Source organism: Hyla sarda, unplaced genomic scaffold (assembly GCF_029499605.1).
Source record: "Hyla sarda isolate aHylSar1 unplaced genomic scaffold, aHylSar1.hap1 scaffold_537, whole genome shotgun sequence".
Taxonomy (NCBI): Eukaryota; Metazoa; Chordata; class Amphibia; order Anura; family Hylidae; genus Hyla; species Hyla sarda.
In genome coordinates, this window is record NW_026610548.1 from 1 (window position 1) to 24508 (window position 24508).

Here is a 24508-nt window from a genome sequence, read left to right on the forward strand (position 1 = left end):
ATGGCCTCCTTAATTGGATCATTTGAGTAGCCAGCACACCTGTGCAGGTAGGGCATGACATGATAGGCAGCTGCCTTGATAGCGGGTGGGTGCTGAATGTTCCTAATTGACAAAATAAGATTAATGCTTATGAAGAAATATAAAATCTCATCCCTTCCCCAATATCGCGCCACACCCCTACCCCTTAATTCCCTGGTTGAACTTGATGGACATATGTCTTTTTTCGACCGTACTAACTATGTAACTATGTAACATAACATGGGGGGGGGGGGGGGGGGGTCTCCTGGCTGTTCATACAGGTGTGTCTTCGCTGTACATTGACCATGCATTGCTTCTGTGGTATTGCAAAGGCAAAGACAAATGCTTCCAGCCATCCATTGCACTAATGGATTGGTCATCAGCTGGCTGTCTATGTCCCGCATCAATATAGACCAAAGTACAGAGGGTTAGGCTATGCTATTGTGCACCTACCTGATGCATCAGAAGGTGCGAGGCCCTTGCTAAATTCTGTGCACAGACTTTGAGATCTATACTTTAGACTGTATCTAAACCTGCTCCAACATGGACTGACATTCTGGCCTACTTTCAGCCGATGCGACTTGTCTGTCGCTGAACAGTCGCTTTTTATGTATTCAGCACCTATGTATAATGTTGTAAAAATGCTCTAGAAGCTAAAGTCGCAGAAATGTCACACATATTTGGCCTGCAACTTTCTGTGCGACAAATTCAGACAGGAAAAATCAGTATAAATCCTTAGAAAATTATCCCCCAGTGTCTCCATCTGCTGGCGGTATTGAATAAGCATTGCTGCACTGATGGGGTATGCATTAGACGAAAAAAAAGAAGAAAAAGAAGAATAATACGCCCAGAAAAGAGGCGAAAAGGAGAAAAACGTAAAAAAACGTGAAAAAAAAGTAAGAGGAAGAGAAGGGAAAAAAAGGTGGAAATGGGTTTAAAAGTGATTTCGGCGGAGAAATATATATATATATATATATATATATATATATATATATATATATATACGCGCACACACACACATATATATAAACGTATTCTCCGTTGAGATATTGCAGCCGCTGCTGTGTCCAGGCCCAGGAGCCTTAGCACTGTGCTGTGATGTCACTCAATACCACTGACATCACTAGGTGTAAACAACATCTCTCCTTTGCTGTGTATGTGACTATGGAGCTGTTTGGTGATGTCGTCTATTATGGCCTTCATAGAAGCAACAGGAGATTGTTGCATCCATCTAGAACCCTCAGAACTACAGTGCTATGATGTCACTCACTTCCACAGGCCTTGCAGAGTGTAAACAACAACAACCCAGCTTTGTTGTGTATGTAACCATAGGGATTTGTGATGTCACCTAGAACCTTCACAGCAGCGACAGCTTTATGAGGAGCATCAGCACTGCTCTGCCTGAGCAGAACCATCACCGCCATAGGTTGTCAAATAACCCGGATTTAACCCACACAGGTAAGTCCAATGGGGTGCAGGCATGTCCTCTATGCTTACAGCTTCCCGTGGGTGTTGGTTTGATACCGTTTGGGGACAGCCAAGGAGGCATCTGCAGGCAACAAAGGTAGGTGTGTGCTTGTGTGTGTGTTTCCTATGCAGATCCTAAGCCCAGTGTCACATGCAAGTAGGAGGAGTAAGAAGGGTTCCTGGCAAATCCGGGTTATGGATTGCATTTAAAAAGGCCCCGTGGGAGTGCAATGGGCCCCTGTCTTGCTGCTTAGCAATAATGGTATGGGTTTAGGTTCTGCTGTGTGTACTGGTGGTTGACTGCCCCCCAGCCCAGAGTGTGCATGGAAAATTGTCTGGCAGCCTCCCTGACAGCAAGCAGTGATAGTGCCCATGAAGGGGACCTTGTTGGGCCCGCCCCTTTCACGGTTATCGCTTCTCGGCCTTTTGGCTAAGATCAAGTGTAGTATCTGTTCTTATCAGTTTAATATCTGATACGTCCCCTATCTGGGGACCATATATTAAATGGATTTTTGAGAACGGGGGCCGATTTCGAAGCTTGCTTCCGTCGCCCTATGCATTGACCCGATATGGCAGTATCTTCGGGTACAGTGCACCACCCCCTTACAGGGTTAAAAAGAAAGATTCCTACTTTCATTGCTACCTGCTTGCTGGCTAGCCAGCTAGCCAGCCCTGTGGGCCTTGCTGCTGCAGCCAAAAAACAAAAGGTGGTGCTGCTGCTGCTGCTTCTGCTGCTTCTGCTTGTGTCTGGCTGCTGTTGGAGCGTCCAGGCACAGGACTTCTGCTGCTGCTGACTAAATGGCCTCCTTAATTGGATCATTTGAGTAGCCAGCACACCTGTGCAGGTAGGGCATGACATGATAGGCAGCTGCCTTGATAGCGGGTGGGTGCTGAATGTTCCTAATTGACAAAATAAGATTAATGCTTATGAAGAAATATAAAATCTCATCCCTTCCCCAATATCGCGCCACACCCCTACCCCTTAATTCCCTGGTTGAACTTGATGGACATATGTCTTTTTTCGACCGTACTAACTATGTAACTATGTAACATAACATGGGGGGGGGGGGGGGGGTCTCCTGGCTGTTCACACAGGTGTGTCATTGCTGTACATTGACCATGCATTGCTTCTGTGGTATTGCAAAGGCAAAGACAAATGCTTCCAGCCATCCATTGCACTAATGGATTGGTCATCAGCTGGCTGTCTATGTCCCGCATCAATATAGACCAAAGTACAGAGGGTTAGGCTATGCTATTGTGCACCTACCTGATGCATCAGAAGGTGCGAGGCCCTTGCTAAATTCTGTGCACAGACTTTGAGATCTATACTTTAGACTGTATCTAAACCTGCTCCAACATGGACTGACATTCTGGCCTACTTTCAGCCGATGCGACTTGTCTGTCGCTGAACAGTCGCTTTTTATGTATTCAGCACCTATGTATAATGTTGTAAAAATGCTCTAGAAGCTAAAGTCGCAGAAATGTCACACATATTTGGCCTGCAACTTTCTGTGCGACAAATTCAGACAGGAAAAATCAGTATAAATCCTTAGAAAATTATCCCCCAGTGTCTCCATCTGCTGGCGGTATTGAATAAGCATTGCTGCACTGATGGGGTATGCATTAGACGAAAAAAAAGAAGAAAAAGAAGAATAATACGCCCAGAAAAGAGGCGAAAAGGAGAAAAACGTAAAAAAACGTGAAAAAAAAGTAAGAGGAAGAGAAGGGAAAAAAAGGTGGAAATGGGTTTAAAAGTGATTTCGGCGGAGAATATATATATATATATATATATATATATATATATATATATATATATATATACGCGCACACACACACATATATATAAACGTATTCTCCGTTGAGATATTGCAGCCGCTGCTGTGTCCAGGCCCAGGAGCCTTAGCACTGTGCTGTGATGTCACTCAATACCACTGACATCACTAGGTGTAAACAACATCTCTCCTTTGCTGTGTATGTGACTATGGAGCTGTTTGGTGATGTCGTCTATTATGGCCTTCATAGAAGCAACAGGAGATTGTTGCATCCATCTAGAACCCTCAGAACTACAGTGCTATGATGTCACTCACTTCCACAGGCCTTGCAGAGTGTAAACAACAACAACCCAGCTTTGTTGTGTATGTAACCATAGGGATTTGTGATGTCACCTAGAACCTTCACAGCAGCGACAGCTTTATGAGGAGCATCAGCACTGCTCTGCCTGAGCAGAACCATCACCGCCATAGGTTGTCAAATAACCCGGATTTAACCCACACAGGTAAGTCCAATGGGGTGCAGGCATGTCCTCTATGCTTACAGCTTCCCGTGGGTGTTGGTTTGATACCGTTTGGGGACAGCCAAGGAGGCATCTGCAGGCAACAAAGGTAGGTGTGTGCTTGTGTGTGTGTTTCCTATGCAGATCCTAAGCCCAGTGTCACATGCAAGTAGGAGGAGTAAGAAGGGTTCCTGGCAAATCCGGGTTATGGATTGCATTTAAAAAGGCCCCGTGGGAGTGCAATGGGCCCCTGTCTTGCTGCTTAGCAATAATGGTATGGGTTTAGGTTCTGCTGTGTGTACTGGTGGTTGACTGCCCCCCAGCCCAGAGTGTGCATGGAAAATTGTCTGGCAGCCTCCCTGACAGCAAGCAGTGATAGTGCCCATGAAGGGGACCTTGTTGGGCCCGCCCCTTTCACGGTTATCGCTTCTCGGCCTTTTGGCTAAGATCAAGTGTAGTATCTGTTCTTATCAGTTTAATATCTGATACGTCCCCTATCTGGGGACCATATATTAAATGGATTTTTGAGAACGGGGGCCGATTTCGAAGCTTGCTTCCGTCGCCCTATGCATTGACCCGATATGGCAGTATCTTCGGGTACAGTGCACCACCCCCTTACAGGGTTAAAAAGAAAGATTCCTACTTTCATTGCTACCTGCTTGCTGGCTAGCCAGCTAGCCAGCCCTGTGGGCCTTGCTGCTGCAGCCAAAAAACAAAAGGTGGTGCTGCTGCTGCTGCTTCTGCTGCTTCTGCTTGTGTCTGGCCGCTGTTGGAGCGTCCAGGCACAGGACTTCTGCTGCTGCTGACTAAATGGCCTCCTTAATTGGATCATTTGAGTAGCCAGCACACCTGTGCAGGTAGGGCATGACATGATAGGCAGCTGCCTTGATAGCGGGTGGGTGCTGAATGTTCCTAATTGACAAAATAAGATTAATGCTTATGAAGAAATATAAAATCTCATCCCTTCCCCAATATCGCGCCACACCCCTACCCCTTAATTCCCTGGTTGAACTTGATGGACATATGTCTTTTTTCGACCGTACTAACTATGTAACTATGTAACATAACATGGGGGGGGGGGGGGGGGTCTCCTGGCTGTTCACACAGGTGTGTCATTGCTGTACATTGACCATGCATTGCTTCTGTGGTATTGCAAAGGCAAAGACAAATGCTTCCAGCCATCCATTGCACTAATGGATTGGTCATCAGCTGGCTGTCTATGTCCCGCATCAATATAGACCAAAGTACAGAGGGTTAGGCTATGCTATTGTGCACCTACCTGATGCATCAGAAGGTGCGAGGCCCTTGCTAAATTCTGTGCACAGACTTTGAGATCTATACTTTAGACTGTATCTAAACCTGCTCCAACATGGACTGACATTCTGGCCTACTTTCAGCCGATGCGACTTGTCTGTCGCTGAACAGTCGCTTTTTATGTATTCAGCACCTATGTATAATGTTGTAAAAATGCTCTAGAAGCTAAAGTCGCAGAAATGTCACACATATTTGGCCTGCAACTTTCTGTGCGACAAATTCAGACAGGAAAAATCAGTATAAATCCTTAGAAAATTATCCCCCAGTGTCTCCATCTGCTGGCGGTATTGAATAAGCATTGCTGCACTGATGGGGTATGCATTAGACGAAAAAAAAGAAGAAAAAGAAGAATAATACGCCCAGAAAAGAGGCGAAAAGGAGAAAAACGTAAAAAAACGTGAAAAAAAAGTAAGAGGAAGAGAAGGGAAAAAAAGGTGGAAATGGGTTTAAAAGTGATTTCGGCGGAGAATATATATATATATATATATATATATATATATATATATATATATATATGCGCACACACACACATAGATATAAACGTATTCTCCGTTGAGATATTGCAGCCGCTGCTGTGTCCAGGCCCAGGAGCCTTAGCACTGTGCTGTGATGTCACTCAATACCACTGACATCACTAGGTGTAAACAACATCTCTCCTTTGCTGTGTATGTGACTATGGAGCTGTTTGGTGATGTCGTCTATTATGGCCTTCATAGAAGCAACAGGAGATTGTTGCATCCATCTAGAACCCTCAGAACTACAGTGCTATGATGTCACTCACTTCCACAGGCCTTGCAGAGTGTAAACAACAACAACCCAGCTTTGTTGTGTATGTAACCATAGGGATTTGTGATGTCACCTAGAACCTTCACAGCAGCGACAGCTTTATGAGGAGCATCAGCACTGCTCTGCCTGAGCAGAACCATCACCGCCATAGGTTGTCAAATAACCCGGATTTAACCCACACAGGTAAGTCCAATGGGGTGCAGGCATGTCCTCTATGCTTACAGCTTCCCGTGGGTGTTGGTTTGATACCGTTTGGGGACAGCCAAGGAGGCATCTGCAGGCAACAAAGGTAGGTGTGTGCTTGTGTGTGTGTTTCCTATGCAGATCCTAAGCCCAGTGTCACATGCAAGTAGGAGGAGTAAGAAGGGTTCCTGGCAAATCCGGGTTATGGATTGCATTTAAAAAGGCCCCGTGGGAGTGCAATGGGCCCCTGTCTTGCTGCTTAGCAATAATGGTATGGGTTTAGGTTCTGCTGTGTGTACTGGTGGTTGACTGCCCCCCAGCCCAGAGTGTGCATGGAAAATTGTCTGGCAGCCTCCCTGACAGCAAGCAGTGATAGTGCCCATGAAGGGGACCTTGTTGGGCCCGCCCCTTTCACGGTTATCGCTTCTCGGCCTTTTGGCTAAGATCAAGTGTAGTATCTGTTCTTATCAGTTTAATATCTGATACGTCCCCTATCTGGGGACCATATATTAAATGGATTTTTGAGAACGGGGGCCGATTTCGAAGCTTGCTTCCGTCGCCCTATGCATTGACCCGATATGGCAGTATCTTCGGGTACAGTGCACCACCCCCTTACAGGGTTAAAAAGAAAGATTCCTACTTTCATTGCTACCTGCTTGCTGGCTAGCCAGCTAGCCAGCCCTGTGGGCCTTGCTGCTGCAGCCAAAAAACAAAAGGTGGTGCTGCTGCTGCTGCTTCTGCTGCTTCTGCTTGTGTCTGGCCGCTGTTGGAGCGTCCAGGCACAGGACTTCTGCTGCTGCTGACTAAATGGCCTCCTTAATTGGATCATTTGAGTAGCCAGCACACCTGTGCAGGTAGGGCATGACATGATAGGCAGCTGCCTTGATAGCGGGTGGGTGCTGAATGTTCCTAATTGACAAAATAAGATTAATGCTTATGAAGAAATATAAAATCTCATCCCTTCCCCAATATCGCGCCACACCCCTACCCCTTAATTCCCTGGTTGAACTTGATGGACATATGTCTTTTTTCGACCGTACTAACTATGTAACTATGTAACATAACATGGGGGGGGGGGGGGGGTCTCCTGGCTGTTCACACAGGTGTGTCATTGCTGTACATTGACCATGCATTGCTTCTGTGGTATTGCAAAGGCAAAGACAAATGCTTCCAGCCATCCATTGCACTAATGGATTGGTCATCAGCTGGCTGTCTATGTCCCGCATCAATATAGACCAAAGTACAGAGGGTTAGGCTATGCTATTGTGCACCTACCTGATGCATCAGAAGGTGCGAGGCCCTTGCTAAATTCTGTGCACAGACTTTGAGATCTATACTTTAGACTGTATCTAAACCTGCTCCAACATGGACTGACATTCTGGCCTACTTTCAGCCGATGCGACTTGTCTGTCGCTGAACAGTCGCTTTTTATGTATTCAGCACCTATGTATAATGTTGTAAAAATGCTCTAGAAGCTAAAGTCGCAGAAATGTCACACATATTTGGCCTGCAACTTTCTGTGCGACAAATTCAGACAGGAAAAATCAGTATAAATCCTTAGAAAATTATCCCCCAGTGTCTCCATCTGCTGGCGGTATTGAATAAGCATTGCTGCACTGATGGGGTATGCATTAGACGAAAAAAAAGAAGAAAAAGAAGAATAATACGCCCAGAAAAGAGGCGAAAAGGAGAAAAACGTAAAAAAACGTGAAAAAAAAGTAAGAGGAAGAGAAGGGAAAAAAAGGTGGAAATGGGTTTAAAAGTGATTTCGGCGGAGAAATATATATATATATATATATATATATATATATATATATATATATACGCGCACACACACACATATATATAAACGTATTCTCCGTTGAGATATTGCAGCCGCTGCTGTGTCCAGGCCCAGGAGCCTTAGCACTGTGCTGTGATGTCACTCAATACCACTGACATCACTAGGTGTAAACAACATCTCTCCTTTGCTGTGTATGTGACTATGGAGCTGTTTGGTGATGTCGTCTATTATGGCCTTCATAGAAGCAACAGGAGATTGTTGCATCCATCTAGAACCCTCAGAACTACAGTGCTATGATGTCACTCACTTCCACAGGCCTTGCAGAGTGTAAACAACAACAACCCAGCTTTGTTGTGTATGTAACCATAGGGATTTGTGATGTCACCTAGAACCTTCACAGCAGCGACAGCTTTATGAGGAGCATCAGCACTGCTCTGCCTGAGCAGAACCATCACCGCCATAGGTTGTCAAATAACCCGGATTTAACCCACACAGGTAAGTCCAATGGGGTGCAGGCATGTCCTCTATGCTTACAGCTTCCCGTGGGTGTTGGTTTGATACCGTTTGGGGACAGCCAAGGAGGCATCTGCAGGCAACAAAGGTAGGTGTGTGCTTGTGTGTGTGTTTCCTATGCAGATCCTAAGCCCAGTGTCACATGCAAGTAGGAGGAGTAAGAAGGGTTCCTGGCAAATCCGGGTTATGGATTGCATTTAAAAAGGCCCCGTGGGAGTGCAATGGGCCCCTGTCTTGCTGCTTAGCAATAATGGTATGGGTTTAGGTTCTGCTGTGTGTACTGGTGGTTGACTGCCCCCCAGCCCAGAGTGTGCATGGAAAATTGTCTGGCAGCCTCCCTGACAGCAAGCAGTGATAGTGCCCATGAAGGGGACCTTGTTGGGCCCGCCCCTTTCACGGTTATCGCTTCTCGGCCTTTTGGCTAAGATCAAGTGTAGTATCTGTTCTTATCAGTTTAATATCTGATACGTCCCCTATCTGGGGACCATATATTAAATGGATTTTTGAGAACGGGGGCCGATTTCGAAGCTTGCTTCCGTCGCCCTATGCATTGACCCGATATGGCAGTATCTTCGGGTACAGTGCACCACCCCCTTACAGGGTTAAAAAGAAAGATTCCTACTTTCATTGCTACCTGCTTGCTGGCTAGCCAGCTAGCCAGCCCTGTGGGCCTTGCTGCTGCAGCCAAAAAACAAAAGGTGGTGCTGCTGCTGCTGCTTCTGCTGCTTCTGCTTGTGTCTGGCCGCTGTTGGAGCGTCCAGGCACAGGACTTCTGCTGCTGCTGACTAAATGGCCTCCTTAATTGGATCATTTGAGTAGCCAGCACACCTGTGCAGGTAGGGCATGACATGATAGGCAGCTGCCTTGATAGCGGGTGGGTGCTGAATGTTCCTAATTGACAAAATAAGATTAATGCTTATGAAGAAATATAAAATCTCATCCCTTCCCCAATATCGCGCCACACCCCTACCCCTTAATTCCCTGGTTGAACTTGATGGACATATGTCTTTTTTCGACCGTACTAACTATGTAACTATGTAACATAACATGGGGGGGGGGGGGGGGGGTCTCCTGGCTGTTCACACAGGTGTGTCATTGCTGTACATTGACCATGCATTGCTTCTGTGGTATTGCAAAGGCAAAGACAAATGCTTCCAGCCATCCATTGCACTAATGGATTGGTCATCAGCTGGCTGTCTATGTCCCGCATCAATATAGACCAAAGTACAGAGGGTTAGGCTATGCTATTGTGCACCTACCTGATGCATCAGAAGGTGCGAGGCCCTTGCTAAATTCTGTGCACAGACTTTGAGATCTATACTTTAGACTGTATCTAAACCTGCTCCAACATGGACTGACATTCTGGCCTACTTTCAGCCGATGCGACTTGTCTGTCGCTGAACAGTCGCTTTTTATGTATTCAGCACCTATGTATAATGTTGTAAAAATGCTCTAGAAGCTAAAGTCGCAGAAATGTCACACATATTTGGCCTGCAACTTTCTGTGCGACAAATTCAGACAGGAAAAATCAGTATAAATCCTTAGAAAATTATCCCCCAGTGTCTCCATCTGCTGGCGGTATTGAATAAGCATTGCTGCACTGATGGGGTATGCATTAGACGAAAAAAAAGAAGAAAAAGAAGAATAATACGCCCAGAAAAGAGGCGAAAAGGAGAAAAACGTAAAAAAACGTGAAAAAAAAGTAAGAGGAAGAGAAGGGAAAAAAAGGTGGAAATGGGTTTAAAAGTGATTTCGGCGGAGAAATATATATATATATATATATATATATATATATATATATATATATACGCGCACACACACACATATATATAAACGTATTCTCCGTTGAGATATTGCAGCCGCTGCTGTGTCCAGGCCCAGGAGCCTTAGCACTGTGCTGTGATGTCACTCAATACCACTGACATCACTAGGTGTAAACAACATCTCTCCTTTGCTGTGTATGTGACTATGGAGCTGTTTGGTGATGTCGTCTATTATGGCCTTCATAGAAGCAACAGGAGATTGTTGCATCCATCTAGAACCCTCAGAACTACAGTGCTATGATGTCACTCACTTCCACAGGCCTTGCAGAGTGTAAACAACAACAACCCAGCTTTGTTGTGTATGTAACCATAGGGATTTGTGATGTCACCTAGAACCTTCACAGCAGCGACAGCTTTATGAGGAGCATCAGCACTGCTCTGCCTGAGCAGAACCATCACCGCCATAGGTTGTCAAATAACCCGGATTTAACCCACACAGGTAAGTCCAATGGGGTGCAGGCATGTCCTCTATGCTTACAGCTTCCCGTGGGTGTTGGTTTGATACCGTTTGGGGACAGCCAAGGAGGCATCTGCAGGCAACAAAGGTAGGTGTGTGCTTGTGTGTGTGTTTCCTATGCAGATCCTAAGCCCAGTGTCACATGCAAGTAGGAGGAGTAAGAAGGGTTCCTGGCAAATCCGGGTTATGGATTGCATTTAAAAAGGCCCCGTGGGAGTGCAATGGGCCCCTGTCTTGCTGCTTAGCAATAATGGTATGGGTTTAGGTTCTGCTGTGTGTACTGGTGGTTGACTGCCCCCCAGCCCAGAGTGTGCATGGAAAATTGTCTGGCAGCCTCCCTGACAGCAAGCAGTGATAGTGCCCATGAAGGGGACCTTGTTGGGCCCGCCCCTTTCACGGTTATCGCTTCTCGGCCTTTTGGCTAAGATCAAGTGTAGTATCTGTTCTTATCAGTTTAATATCTGATACGTCCCCTATCTGGGGACCATATATTAAATGGATTTTTGAGAACGGGGGCCGATTTCGAAGCTTGCTTCCGTCGCCCTATGCATTGACCCGATATGGCAGTATCTTCGGGTACAGTGCACCACCCCCTTACAGGGTTAAAAAGAAAGATTCCTACTTTCATTGCTACCTGCTTGCTGGCTAGCCAGCTAGCCAGCCCTGTGGGCCTTGCTGCTGCAGCCAAAAAACAAAAGGTGGTGCTGCTGCTGCTGCTTCTGCTGCTTCTGCTTGTGTCTGGCCGCTGTTGGAGCGTCCAGGCACAGGACTTCTGCTGCTGCTGACTAAATGGCCTCCTTAATTGGATCATTTGAGTAGCCAGCACACCTGTGCAGGTAGGGCATGACATGATAGGCAGCTGCCTTGATAGCGGGTGGGTGCTGAATGTTCCTAATTGACAAAATAAGATTAATGCTTATGAAGAAATATAAAATCTCATCCCTTCCCCAATATCGCGCCACACCCCTACCCCTTAATTCCCTGGTTGAACTTGATGGACATATGTCTTTTTTCGACCGTACTAACTATGTAACTATGTAACATAACATGGGGGGGGGGGGGGGGGTCTCCTGGCTGTTCACACAGGTGTGTCATTGCTGTACATTGACCATGCATTGCTTCTGTGGTATTGCAAAGGCAAAGACAAATGCTTCCAGCCATCCATTGCACTAATGGATTGGTCATCAGCTGGCTGTCTATGTCCCGCATCAATATAGACCAAAGTACAGAGGGTTAGGCTATGCTATTGTGCACCTACCTGATGCATCAGAAGGTGCGAGGCCCTTGCTAAATTCTGTGCACAGACTTTGAGATCTATACTTTAGACTGTATCTAAACCTGCTCCAACATGGACTGACATTCTGGCCTACTTTCAGCCGATGCGACTTGTCTGTCGCTGAACAGTCGCTTTTTATGTATTCAGCACCTATGTATAATGTTGTAAAAATGCTCTAGAAGCTAAAGTCGCAGAAATGTCACACATATTTGGCCTGCAACTTTCTGTGCGACAAATTCAGACAGGAAAAATCAGTATAAATCCTTAGAAAATTATCCCCCAGTGTCTCCATCTGCTGGCGGTATTGAATAAGCATTGCTGCACTGATGGGGTATGCATTAGACGAAAAAAAAGAAGAAAAAGAAGAATAATACGCCCAGAAAAGAGGCGAAAAGGAGAAAAACGTAAAAAAACGTGAAAAAAAAGTAAGAGGAAGAGAAGGGAAAAAAAGGTGGAAATGGGTTTAAAAGTGATTTCGGCGGAGAAATATATATATATATATATATATATATATATATATATATATATATACGCGCACACACACACATATATATAAACGTATTCTCCGTTGAGATATTGCAGCCGCTGCTGTGTCCAGGCCCAGGAGCCTTAGCACTGTGCTGTGATGTCACTCAATACCACTGACATCACTAGGTGTAAACAACATCTCTCCTTTGCTGTGTATGTGACTATGGAGCTGTTTGGTGATGTCGTCTATTATGGCCTTCATAGAAGCAACAGGAGATTGTTGCATCCATCTAGAACCCTCAGAACTACAGTGCTATGATGTCACTCACTTCCACAGGCCTTGCAGAGTGTAAACAACAACAACCCAGCTTTGTTGTGTATGTAACCATAGGGATTTGTGATGTCACCTAGAACCTTCACAGCAGCGACAGCTTTATGAGGAGCATCAGCACTGCTCTGCCTGAGCAGAACCATCACCGCCATAGGTTGTCAAATAACCCGGATTTAACCCACACAGGTAAGTCCAATGGGGTGCAGGCATGTCCTCTATGCTTACAGCTTCCCGTGGGTGTTGGTTTGATACCGTTTGGGGACAGCCAAGGAGGCATCTGCAGGCAACAAAGGTAGGTGTGTGCTTGTGTGTGTGTTTCCTATGCAGATCCTAAGCCCAGTGTCACATGCAAGTAGGAGGAGTAAGAAGGGTTCCTGGCAAATCCGGGTTATGGATTGCATTTAAAAAGGCCCCGTGGGAGTGCAATGGGCCCCTGTCTTGCTGCTTAGCAATAATGGTATGGGTTTAGGTTCTGCTGTGTGTACTGGTGGTTGACTGCCCCCCAGCCCAGAGTGTGCATGGAAAATTGTCTGGCAGCCTCCCTGACAGCAAGCAGTGATAGTGCCCATGAAGGGGACCTTGTTGGGCCCGCCCCTTTCACGGTTATCGCTTCTCGGCCTTTTGGCTAAGATCAAGTGTAGTATCTGTTCTTATCAGTTTAATATCTGATACGTCCCCTATCTGGGGACCATATATTAAATGGATTTTTGAGAACGGGGGCCGATTTCGAAGCTTGCTTCCGTCGCCCTATGCATTGACCCGATATGGCAGTATCTTCGGGTACAGTGCACCACCCCCTTACAGGGTTAAAAAGAAAGATTCCTACTTTCATTGCTACCTGCTTGCTGGCTAGCCAGCTAGCCAGCCCTGTGGGCCTTGCTGCTGCAGCCAAAAAACAAAAGGTGGTGCTGCTGCTGCTGCTTCTGCTGCTTCTGCTTGTGTCTGGCCGCTGTTGGAGCGTCCAGGCACAGGACTTCTGCTGCTGCTGACTAAATGGCCTCCTTAATTGGATCATTTGAGTAGCCAGCACACCTGTGCAGGTAGGGCATGACATGATAGGCAGCTGCCTTGATAGCGGGTGGGTGCTGAATGTTCCTAATTGACAAAATAAGATTAATGCTTATGAAGAAATATAAAATCTCATCCCTTCCCCAATATCGCGCCACACCCCTACCCCTTAATTCCCTGGTTGAACTTGATGGAAATATGTCTTTTTTCGACCGTACTAACTATGTAACTATGTAACATAACATGGGGGGGGGGGGGGGGGTCTCCTGGCTGTTCACACAGGTGTGTCATTGCTGTACATTGACCATGCATTGCTTCTGTGGTATTGCAAAGGCAAAGACAAATGCTTCCAGCCATCCATTGCACTAATGGATTGGTCATCAGCTGGCTGTCTATGTCCCGCATCAATATAGACCAAAGTACAGAGGGTTAGGCTATGCTATTGTGCACCTACCTGATGCATCAGAAGGTGCGAGGCCCTTGCTAAATTCTGTGCACAGACTTTGAGATCTATACTTTAGACTGTATCTAAACCTGCTCCAACATGGACTGACATTCTGGCCTACTTTCAGCCGATGCGACTTGTCTGTCGCTGAACAGTCGCTTTTTATGTATTCAGCACCTATGTATAATGTTGTAAAAATGCTCTAGAAGCTAAAGTCGCAGAAATGTCACACATATTTGGCCTGCAACTTTCTGTGCGACAAATTCAGACAGGAAAAATCAGTATAAATCCTTAGAAAATTATCCCCCAGTGTCTCCATCTGCTGGCGGTATTGAATAAGCATTGCTGCACTGATGGGGTATGCATTAGACGAAAAAAAAGAAGAAAAAGAAGAATAATACGCCCAGAAAAGAGGCGAAAAGGAGAAAAACGTAAAAAAACGTGAAAAAAAAGTAAGAGGAAGAGAAGGGAAAAAAAGGTGGAAATGGGTTTAAAAGTGATTTCGGCGGAGAATATATATATATATATATATATATATATATATATATATATATATATATATATATACGCGCACACACACACATATATATAAACGTATTCTCCGTTGAGATATTGCAGCCGCTGCTGTGTCCAGGCCCAGGAGCCTTAGCACTGTGCTGTGATGTCACTCAATACCACTGACATCACTAGGTGTAAACAACATCTCTCCTTTGCTGTGTATGTGACTATGGAGCTGTTTGGTGATGTCGTCTATTATGGCCTTCATAGAAGCAACAGGAGATTGTTGCATCCATCTAGAACCCTCAGAACTACAGTGCTATGATGTCACTCACTTCCACAGGCCTTGCAGAGTGTAAACAACAACAACCCAGCTTTGTTGTGTATGTAACCATAGGGATTTGTGATGTCACCTAGAACCTTCACAGCAGCGACAGCTTTATGAGGAGCATCAGCACTGCTCTGCCTGAGCAGAACCATCACCGCCATAGGTTGTCAAATAACCCGGATTTAACCCACACAGGTAAGTCCAATGGGGTGCAGGCATGTCCTCTATGCTTACAGCTTCCCGTGGGTGTTGGTTTGATACCGTTTGGGGACAGCCAAGGAGGCATCTGCAGGCAACAAAGGTAGGTGTGTGCTTGTGTGTGTGTTTCCTATGCAGATCCTAAGCCCAGTGTCACATGCAAGTAGGAGGAGTAAGAAGGGTTCCTGGCAAATCCGGGTTATGGATTGCATTTAAAAAGGCCCCGTGGGAGTGCAATGGGCCCCTGTCTTGCTGCTTAGCAATAATGGTATGGGTTTAGGTTCTGCTGTGTGTACTGGTGGTTGACTGCCCCCCAGCCCAGAGTGTGCATGGAAAATTGTCTGGCAGCCTCCCTGACAGCAAGCAGTGATAGTGCCCATGAAGGGGACCTTGTTGGGCCCGCCCCTTTCACGGTTATCGCTTCTCGGCCTTTTGGCTAAGATCAAGTGTAGTATCTGTTCTTATCAGTTTAATATCTGATACGTCCCCTATCTGGGGACCATATATTAAATGGATTTTTGAGAACGGGGGCCGATTTCGAAGCTTGCTTCCGTCGCCCTATGCATTGACCCGATATGGCAGTATCTTCGGGTACAGTGCACCACCCCCTTACAGGGTTAAAAAGAAAGATTCCTACTTTCATTGCTACCTGCTTGCTGGCTAGCCAGCTAGCCAGCCCTGTGGGCCTTGCTGCTGCAGCCAAAAAACAAAAGGTGGTGCTGCTGCTGCTGCTTCTGCTGCTTCTGCTTGTGTCTGGCCGCTGTTGGAGCGTCCAGGCACAGGACTTCTGCTGCTGCTGACTAAATGGCCTCCTTAATTGGATCATTTGAGTAGCCAGCACACCTGTGCAGGTAGGGCATGACATGATAGGCAGCTGCCTTGATAGCGGGTGGGTGCTGAATGTTCCTAATTGACAAAATAAGATTAATGCTTATGAAGAAATATAAAATCTCATCCCTTCCCCAATATCGCGCCACACCCCTACCCCTTAATTCCCTGGTTGAACTTGATGGACATATGTCTTTTTTCGACCGTACTAACTATGTAACTATGTAACATAACATGGGGGGGGGGGGGGGGTCTCCTGGCTGTTCACACAGGTGTGTCATTGCTGTACATTGACCATGCATTGCTTCTGTGGTATTGCAAAGGCAAAGACAAATGCTTCCAGCCATCCATTGCACTAATGGATTGGTCATCAGCTGGCTGTCTATGTCCCGCATCAATATAGACCAAAGTACAGAGGGTTAGGCTATGCTATTGTGCACCTACCTGATGCATCAGAAGGTGCGAGGCCCTTGCTAAATTCTGTGCACAGACTTTGAGATCTATACTTTAGACTGTATCTAAACCTGCTCCAACATGGACTGACATTCTGGCCTACTTTCAGCCGATGCGACTTGTCTGTCGCTGAACAGTCGCTTTTTATGTATTCAGCACCTATGTATAATGTTGTAAAAATGCTCTAGAAGCTAAAGTCGCAGAAATGTCACACATATTTGGCCTGCAACTTTCTGTGCGACAAATTCAGACAGGAAAAATCAGTATAAATCCTTAGAAAATTATCCCCCAGTGTCTCCATCTGCTGGCGGTATTGAATAAGCATTGCTGCACTGATGGGGTATGCATTAGACGAAAAAAAAGAAGAAAAAGAAGAATAATACGCCCAGAAAAGAGGCGAAAAGGAGAAAAACGTAAAAAAACGTGAAAAAAAAGTAAGAGGAAGAGAAGGGAAAAAAAGGTGGAAATGGGTTTAAAAGTGATTTCGGCGGAGAATATATATATATATATATATATATATATATATATATATATATATATATGCGCGCACACACACACATATATATAAACGTATTCTCCGTTGAGATATTGCAGCCGCTGCTGTGTCCAGGCCCAGGAGCCTTAGCACTGTGCTGTGATGTCACTCAATACCACTGACATCACTAGGTGTAAACAACATCTCTCCTTTGCTGTGTATGTGACTATGGAGCTGTTTGGTGATGTCGTCTATTATGGCCTTCATAGAAGCAACAGGAGATTGTTGCATCCATCTAGAACCCTCAGAACTACAGTGCTATGATGTCACTCACTTCCACAGGCCTTGCAGAGTGTAAACAACAACAACCCAGCTTTGTTGTGTATGTAACCATAGGGATTTGTGATGTCACCTAGAACCTTCACAGCAGCGACAGCTTTATGAGGAGCATCAGCACTGCTCTGCCTGAGCAGAACCATCACCGCCATAGGTTGTCAAATAACCCGGATTTAACCCACACAGGTAAGTCCAATGGGGTGCAGGCATGTCCTCTATGCTTACAGCTTCCCGTGGGTGTTGGTTTGATACCGTTTGGGGACAGCCAAGGAGGCATCTGCAGGCAACAAAGGTAGGTGTGTGCTTGTGTGTGTGTTTCCTATGCAGATCCTAAGCCCAGTGTCACATGCAAGTAGGAGGAGTAAGAAGGGTTCCTGGCAAATCCGGGTTATGGATTGCATTTAAAAAGGCCCCGTGGGAGTGCAATGGGCCCCTGTCTTGCTGCTTAGCAATAATGGTATGGGTTTAGGTTCTGCTGTGTGTACTGGTGGTTGACTGCCCCCCAGCCCAGAGTGTGCATGGAAAATTGTCTGGCAGCCTCCCTGACAGCAAGCAGTGATAGTGCCCATGAAGGGGACCTTGTTGGGCCCGCCCCTTTCACGGTTATCGCTTCTCGGCCTTTTGGCTAAGATCAAGTGTAGTATCTGTTCTTATCAGTTTAATATCTGATACGTCCCCTATCTGGGGACCATATATTAAATGGATTTTTGAGAACGGGGGCCGATTTCGAAGCTTGCTTCCGTCGCCCTATGCATTGACCCGATATGGCAGTATCTTCGGGTACAGTGCACCACCCCCTTACAGGGTTAAAAAGAAAGATTCCTACTTTCATTGCTACCTGCTTGCTGGCTAGCCAGCTAGCCAGCCCTGTGGGCCTTGCTGCTGCAGCCAAAAAACAAAAGGTGGTGCTGCTGCTGCTGCTTCTGCTGCTTCTGCTTGTGTCTGGCCGCTGTTGGAGCGTCCAGGCACAGGACTTCTGCTGCTGCTGACTAAATGGCCTCCTTAATTGGATCATTTGAGTAGCCAGCACACCTGTGCAGGTAGGGCATGACATGATAGGCAGCTGCCTTGATAGCGGGTGGGTGCTGAATGTTCCTAATTGACAAAATAAGATTAATGCTTATGAAGAAATATAAAATCTCATCCCTTCCCCAATATCGCGCCACACCCCTACCCCTTAATTCCCTGGTTGAACTTGATGGAAATATGTCTTTTTTCGACCGTACTAACTATGTAACTATGTAACATAACATGGGGGGGGGGGGGGGGGGTCTCCTGGCTGTTCACACAGGTGTGTCATTGCTGTACATTGACCATGCATTGCTTCTGTGGTATTGCAAAGGCAAAGACAAATGCTTCCAGCCATCCATTGCACTAATGGATTGGTCATCAGCTGGCTGTCTATGTCCCGCATCAATATAGACCAAAGTACAGAGGGTTAGGCTATGCTATTGTGCACCTACCTGATGCATCAGAAGGTGCGAGGCCCTTGCTAAATTCTGTGCACAGACTTTGAGATCTATACTTTAGACTGTATCTAAACCTGCTCCAACATGGACTGACATTCTGGCCTACTTTCAGCCGATGCGACTTGTCTGTCGCTGAACAGTCGCTTTTTATGTATTCAGCACCTATGTATAATGTTGTAAAAATGCTCTAGAAGCTAAAGTCGCAGAAATGTCACACATATTTGGCCTGCAACTTTCTGTGCGACAAATTCAGACAGGAAAAATCAGTATAAATCCTTAGAAAATTATCCCCCAGTGTCTCCATCTGCTGGCGGTATTGAATAAGCATTGCTGCACTGATGGGGTATGCATTAGACGAAAAAAAAGAAGAAAAAGAAGAATAATACGCCCAGAAAAGAGGCGAAAAGGAGAAAAACGTAAAAAAACGTGAAAAAAAAGTAAGAGGAAGAGAAGGGAAAAAAAGGTGGAAATGGGTTTAAAAGTGATTTCGGCGGAGAATATATATATATATATATATATATATATATATATATATATATATATATATATACGCGCACACACACACATATATATAAACGTATTCTCCGTTGAGATATTGCAGCCGCTGCTGTGTCCAGGCCCAGGAGCCTTAGCACTGTGCTGTGATGTCACTCAATACCACTGACATCACTAGGTGTAAACAACATCTCTCCTTTGCTGTGTATGTGACTATGGAGCTGTTTGGTGATGTCGTCTATTATGGCCTTCATAGAAGCAACAGGAGATTGTTGCATCCATCTAGAACCCTCAGAACTACAGTGCTATGATGTCACTCACTTCCACAGGCCTTGCAGAGTGTAAACAACAACAACCCAGCTTTGTTGTGTATGTAACCATAGGGATTTGTGATGTCACCTAGAACCTTCACAGCAGCGACAGCTTTATGAGGAGCATCAGCACTGCTCTGCCTGAGCAGAACCATCACCGCCATAGGTTGTCAAATAACCCGGATTTAACCCACACAGGTAAGTCCAATGGGGTGCAGGCATGTCCTCTATGCTTACAGCTTCCCGTGGGTGTTGGTTTGATACCGTTTGGGGACAGCCAAGGAGGCATCTGCAGGCAACAAAGGTAGGTGTGTGCTTGTGTGTGTGTTTCCTATGCAGATCCTAAGCCCAGTGTCACATGCAAGTAGGAGGAGTAAGAAGGGTTCCTGGCAAATCCGGGTTATGGATTGCATTTAAAAAGGCCCCGTGGGAGTGCAATGGGCCCCTGTCTTGCTGCTTAGCAATAATGGTATGGGTTTAGGTTCTGCTGTGTGTACTGGTGGTTGACTGCCCCCCAGCCCAGAGTGTGCATGGAAAATTGTCTGGCAGCCTCCCTGACAGCAAGCAGTGATAGTGCCCATGAAGGGGACCTTGTTGGGCCCGCCCCTTTCACGGTTATCGCTTCTCGGCCTTTTGGCTAAGATCAAGTGTAGTATCTGTTCTTATCAGTTTAATATCTGATACGTCCCCTATCTGGGGACCATATATTAAATGGATTTTTGAGAACGGGGGCCGATTTCGAAGCTTGCTTCCGTCGCCCTATGCATTGACCCGATATAGCAGTATCTTCGGGTACAGTGCACCACCCCCTTACAGGGTTAAAAAGAAAGATTCCTACTTTCATTGCTACCTGCTTGCTGGCTAGCCAGCTAGCCAGCCCTGTGGGCCTTGCTGCTGCAGCCAAAAAACAAAAGGTGGTGCTGCTGCTGCTGCTTCTGCTGCTTCTGCTTGTGTCTGGCCGCTGTTGGAGCGTCCAGGCACAGGACTTCTGCTGCTGCTGACTAAATGGCCTCCTTAATTGGATCATTTGAGTAGCCAGCACACCTGTGCAGGTAGGGCATGACATGATAGGCAGCTGCCTTGATAGCGGGTGGGTGCTGAATGTTCCTAATTGACAAAATAAGATTAATGCTTATGAAGAAATATAAAATCTCATCCTTTCCCCAATATCGCGCCACACCCCTACCCCTTAATTCCCTGGTTGAACTTGATGGACATATGTCTTTTTTCGACCGTACTAACTATGTAACTATGTAACATAACATGGGGGGGGGGGGGTCTCCTGGCTGTTCACACAGGTGTGTCATTGCTGTACATTGACCATGCATTGCTTCTGTGGTATTGCAAAGGCAAAGACAAATGCTTCCAGCCATCCATTGCACTAATGGATTGGTCATCAGCTGGCTGTCTATGTCCCGCATCAATATAGACCAAAGTACAGAGGGTTAGGCTATGCTATTGTGCACCTACCTGATGCATCAGAAGGTGCGAGGCCCTTGCTAAATTCTGTGCACAGACTTTGAGATCTATACTTTCTGTATCTAAACCTGCTCCAACATGGACTGACATTCTGGCCTACTTTCAGCCGATGCGACTTGTCTGTCGCTGAACAGTCGCTTTTTATGTATTCAGCACCTATGTATAATGTTGTAAAAATGCTCTAGAAGCTAAAGTCGCAGAAATGTCACACATATTTGGCCTGCAACTTTCTGTGCGACAAATTCAGACAGGAAAAATCAGTATAAATCCTTAGAAAATTATCCCCCAGTGTCTCCATCTGCTGGCGGTATTGAATAAGCATTGCTGCACTGATGGGGTATGCATTAGACGAAAAAAAAGAAGAAAAAGAAGAATAATACGCCCAGAAAAGAGGCGAAAAGGAGAAAAACGTAAAAAAACGTGAAAAAAAAGTAAGAGGAAGAGAAGGGAAAAAAAGGTGGAAATGGGTTTAAAAGTGATTTCGGCGGAGAATATATATATATATATATATATATATATATATATATATATATATACGCGCACACACACACATATATATAAACGTATTCTCCGTTGAGATATTGCAGCCGCTGCTGTGTCCAGGCCCAGGAGCCTTAGCACTGTGCTGTGATGTCACTCAATACCACTGACATCACTAGGTGTAAACAACATCTCTCCTTTGCTGTGTATGTGACTATGGAGCTGTTTGGTGATGTCGTCTATTATGGCCTTCATAGAAGCAACAGGAGATTGTTGCATCCATCTAGAACCCTCAGAACTACAGTGCTATGATGTCACTCACTTCCACAGGCCTTGCAGAGTGTAAACAACAACAACCCAGCTTTGTTGTGTATGTAACCATAGGGATTTGTGATGTCACCTAGAACCTTCACAGCAGCGACAGCTTTATGAGGAGCATCAGCACTGCTCTGCCTGAGCAGAACCATCACCGCCATAGGTTGTCAAATAACCCGGATTTAACCCACACAGGTAAGTCCAATGGGGTGCAGGCATGTCCTCTATGCTTACAGCTTCCCGTGGGTGTTGGTTTGATACCGTTTGGGGACAGCCAAGGAGGCATCTGCAGGCAACAAAGGTAGGTGTGTGCTTGTGTGTGTGTTTCCTATGCAGATCCTAAGCCCAGTGTCACATGCAAGTAGGAGGAGTAAGAAGGGTTCCTGGCAAATCCGGGTTATGGATTGCATTTAAAAAGGCCCCGTGGGAGTGCAATGGGCCCCTGTCTTGCTGCTTAGCAATAATGGTATGGGTTTAGGTTCTGCTGTGTGTACTGGTGGTTGACTGCCCCCCAGCCCAGAGTGTGCATGGAAAATTGTCTGGCAGCCTCCCTGACAGCAAGCAGTGATAGTGCCCATGAAGGGGACCTTGTTGGGCCCGCCCCTTTCACGGTTATCGCTTCTCGGCCTTTTGGCTAAGATCAAGTGTAGTATCTGTTCTTATCAGTTTAATATCTGATACGTCCCCTATCTGGGGACCATATATTAAATGGATTTTTGAGAACGGGGGCCGATTTCGAAGCTTGCTTCCGTCGCCCTATGCATTGACCCGATATGGCAGTATCTTCGGGTACAGTGCACCACCCCCTTACAGGGTTAAAAAGAAAGATTCCTACTTTCATTGCTACCTGCTTGCTGGCTAGCCAGCTAGCCAGCCCTGTGGGCCTTGCTGCTGCAGCCAAAAAACAAAAGGTGGTGCTGCTGCTGCTGCTTCTGCTGCTTCTGCTTGTGTCTGGCCGCTGTTGGAGCGTCCAGGCACAGGACTTCTGCTGCTGCTGACTAAATGGCCTCCTTAATTGGATCATTTGAGTAGCCAGCACACCTGTGCAGGTAGGGCATGACATGATAGGCAGCTGCCTTGATAGCGGGTGGGTGCTGAATGTTCCTAATTGACAAAATAAGATTAATGCTTATGAAGAAATATAAAATCTCATCCCTTCCCCAATATCGCGCCACACCCCTACCCCTTAATTCCCTGGTTGAACTTGATGGACATATGTCTTTTTTCGACCGTACTAACTATGTAACTATGTAACATAACATGGGGGGGGGGGGGGGGTCTCCTGGCTGTTCACACAGGTGTGTCATTGCTGTACATTGACCATGCATTGCTTCTGTGGTATTGCAAAGGCAAAGACAAATGCTTCCAGCCATCCATTGCACTAATGGATTGGTCATCAGCTGGCTGTCTATGTCCCGCATCAATATAGACCAAAGTACAGAGGGTTAGGCTATGCTATTGTGCACCTACCTGATGCATCAGAAGGTGCGAGGCCCTTGCTAAATTCTGTGCACAGACTTTGAGATCTATACTTTAGACTGTATCTAAACCTGCTCCAACATGGACTGACATTCTGGCCTACTTTCAGCCGATGCGACTTGTCTGTCGCTGAACAGTCGCTTTTTATGTATTCAGCACCTATATATAATGTTGTAAAAATGCTCTAGAAGCTAAAGTCGCAGAAATGTCACACATATTTGGCCTGCAACTTTCTGTGCGACAAATTCAGACAGGAAAAATCAGTATAAATCCTTAGAAAATTATCCCCCAGTGTCTCCATCTGCTGGCGGTATTGAATAAGCATTGCTGCACTGATGGGGTATGCATTAGACGAAAAAAAAGAAGAAAAAGAAGAATAATACGCCCAGAAAAGAGGCGAAAAGGAGAAAAACGTAAAAAAACGTGAAAAAAAAGTAAGAGGAAGAGAAGGGAAAAAAAGGTGGAAATGGGTTTAAAAGTGATTTCGGCGGAGAATATATATATATATATATATATATATATATATATATATATATACGCGCACACACACACATATATATAAACGTATTCTCCGTTGAGATATTGCAGCCGCTGCTGTGTCCAGGCCCAGGAGCCTTAGCACTGTGCTGTGATGTCACTCAATACCACTGACATCACTAGGTGTAAACAACATCTCTCCTTTGCTGTGTATGTGACTATGGAGCTGTTTGGTGATGTCGTCTATTATGGCCTTCATAGAAGCAACAGGAGATTGTTGCATCCATCTAGAACCCTCAGAACTACAGTGCTATGATGTCACTCACTTCCACAGGCCTTGCAGAGTGTAAACAACAACAACCCAGCTTTGTTGTGTATGTAACCATAGGGATTTGTGATGTCACCTAGAACCTTCACAGCAGCGACAGCTTTATGAGGAGCATCAGCACTGCTCTGCCTGAGCAGAACCATCACCGCCATAGGTTGTCAAATAACCCGGATTTAACCCACACAGGTAAGTCCAATGGGGTGCAGGCATGTCCTCTATGCTTACAGCTTCCCGTGGGTGTTGGTTTGATACCGTTTGGGGACAGCCAAGGAGGCATCTGCAGGCAACAAAGGTAGGTGTGTGCTTGTGTGTGTGTTTCCTATGCAGATCCTAAGCCCAGTGTCACATGCAAGTAGGAGGAGTAAGAAGGGTTCCTGGCAAATCCGGGTTATGGATTGCATTTAAAAAGGCCCCG

At 45.9% G+C, this 24508-nt stretch overlaps 10 non-coding genes across 10 annotated transcripts; all 10 read left to right on the plus strand.

The window, feature by feature from the left end:
- Positions 1-1895: 1895 nt before the first annotated feature.
- Positions 1896-2086, plus strand: LOC130339148 (U2 spliceosomal RNA). Its single transcript, XR_008879566.1, has one exon. It is a non-coding gene; the product is annotated as a U2 spliceosomal RNA (small nuclear RNA).
- Positions 2087-4179: 2093 nt separating this feature from the next.
- LOC130339160 (U2 spliceosomal RNA) lies at positions 4180-4370 on the plus strand. Its single transcript, XR_008879577.1, has one exon. It is a non-coding gene; the product is annotated as a U2 spliceosomal RNA (small nuclear RNA).
- Positions 4371-6459: 2089 nt separating this feature from the next.
- LOC130339172 (U2 spliceosomal RNA) lies at positions 6460-6650 on the plus strand. The gene has a single exon (XR_008879588.1). It is a non-coding gene; the product is annotated as a U2 spliceosomal RNA (small nuclear RNA).
- Positions 6651-8737: 2087 nt separating this feature from the next.
- Positions 8738-8928, plus strand: LOC130339184 (U2 spliceosomal RNA). The gene has a single exon (XR_008879599.1). It is a non-coding gene; the product is annotated as a U2 spliceosomal RNA (small nuclear RNA).
- Positions 8929-11017: 2089 nt separating this feature from the next.
- On the plus strand, positions 11018-11208 carry LOC130339191 (U2 spliceosomal RNA). The gene has a single exon (XR_008879602.1). It is a non-coding gene; the product is annotated as a U2 spliceosomal RNA (small nuclear RNA).
- Positions 11209-13296: 2088 nt separating this feature from the next.
- On the plus strand, positions 13297-13487 carry LOC130339192 (U2 spliceosomal RNA). Its single transcript, XR_008879603.1, has one exon. It is a non-coding gene; the product is annotated as a U2 spliceosomal RNA (small nuclear RNA).
- Positions 13488-15584: 2097 nt separating this feature from the next.
- LOC130339193 (U2 spliceosomal RNA) lies at positions 15585-15775 on the plus strand. The gene has a single exon (XR_008879604.1). It is a non-coding gene; the product is annotated as a U2 spliceosomal RNA (small nuclear RNA).
- Positions 15776-17865: 2090 nt separating this feature from the next.
- LOC130339194 (U2 spliceosomal RNA) lies at positions 17866-18056 on the plus strand. The gene has a single exon (XR_008879605.1). It is a non-coding gene; the product is annotated as a U2 spliceosomal RNA (small nuclear RNA).
- Positions 18057-20152: 2096 nt separating this feature from the next.
- LOC130339220 (U2 spliceosomal RNA) lies at positions 20153-20343 on the plus strand. Its single transcript, XR_008879629.1, has one exon. It is a non-coding gene; the product is annotated as a U2 spliceosomal RNA (small nuclear RNA).
- A 2080-nt stretch (positions 20344-22423) lies between these two features.
- Positions 22424-22614, plus strand: LOC130339195 (U2 spliceosomal RNA). Its single transcript, XR_008879606.1, has one exon. It is a non-coding gene; the product is annotated as a U2 spliceosomal RNA (small nuclear RNA).
- Positions 22615-24508: the final 1894 nt, after the last annotated feature.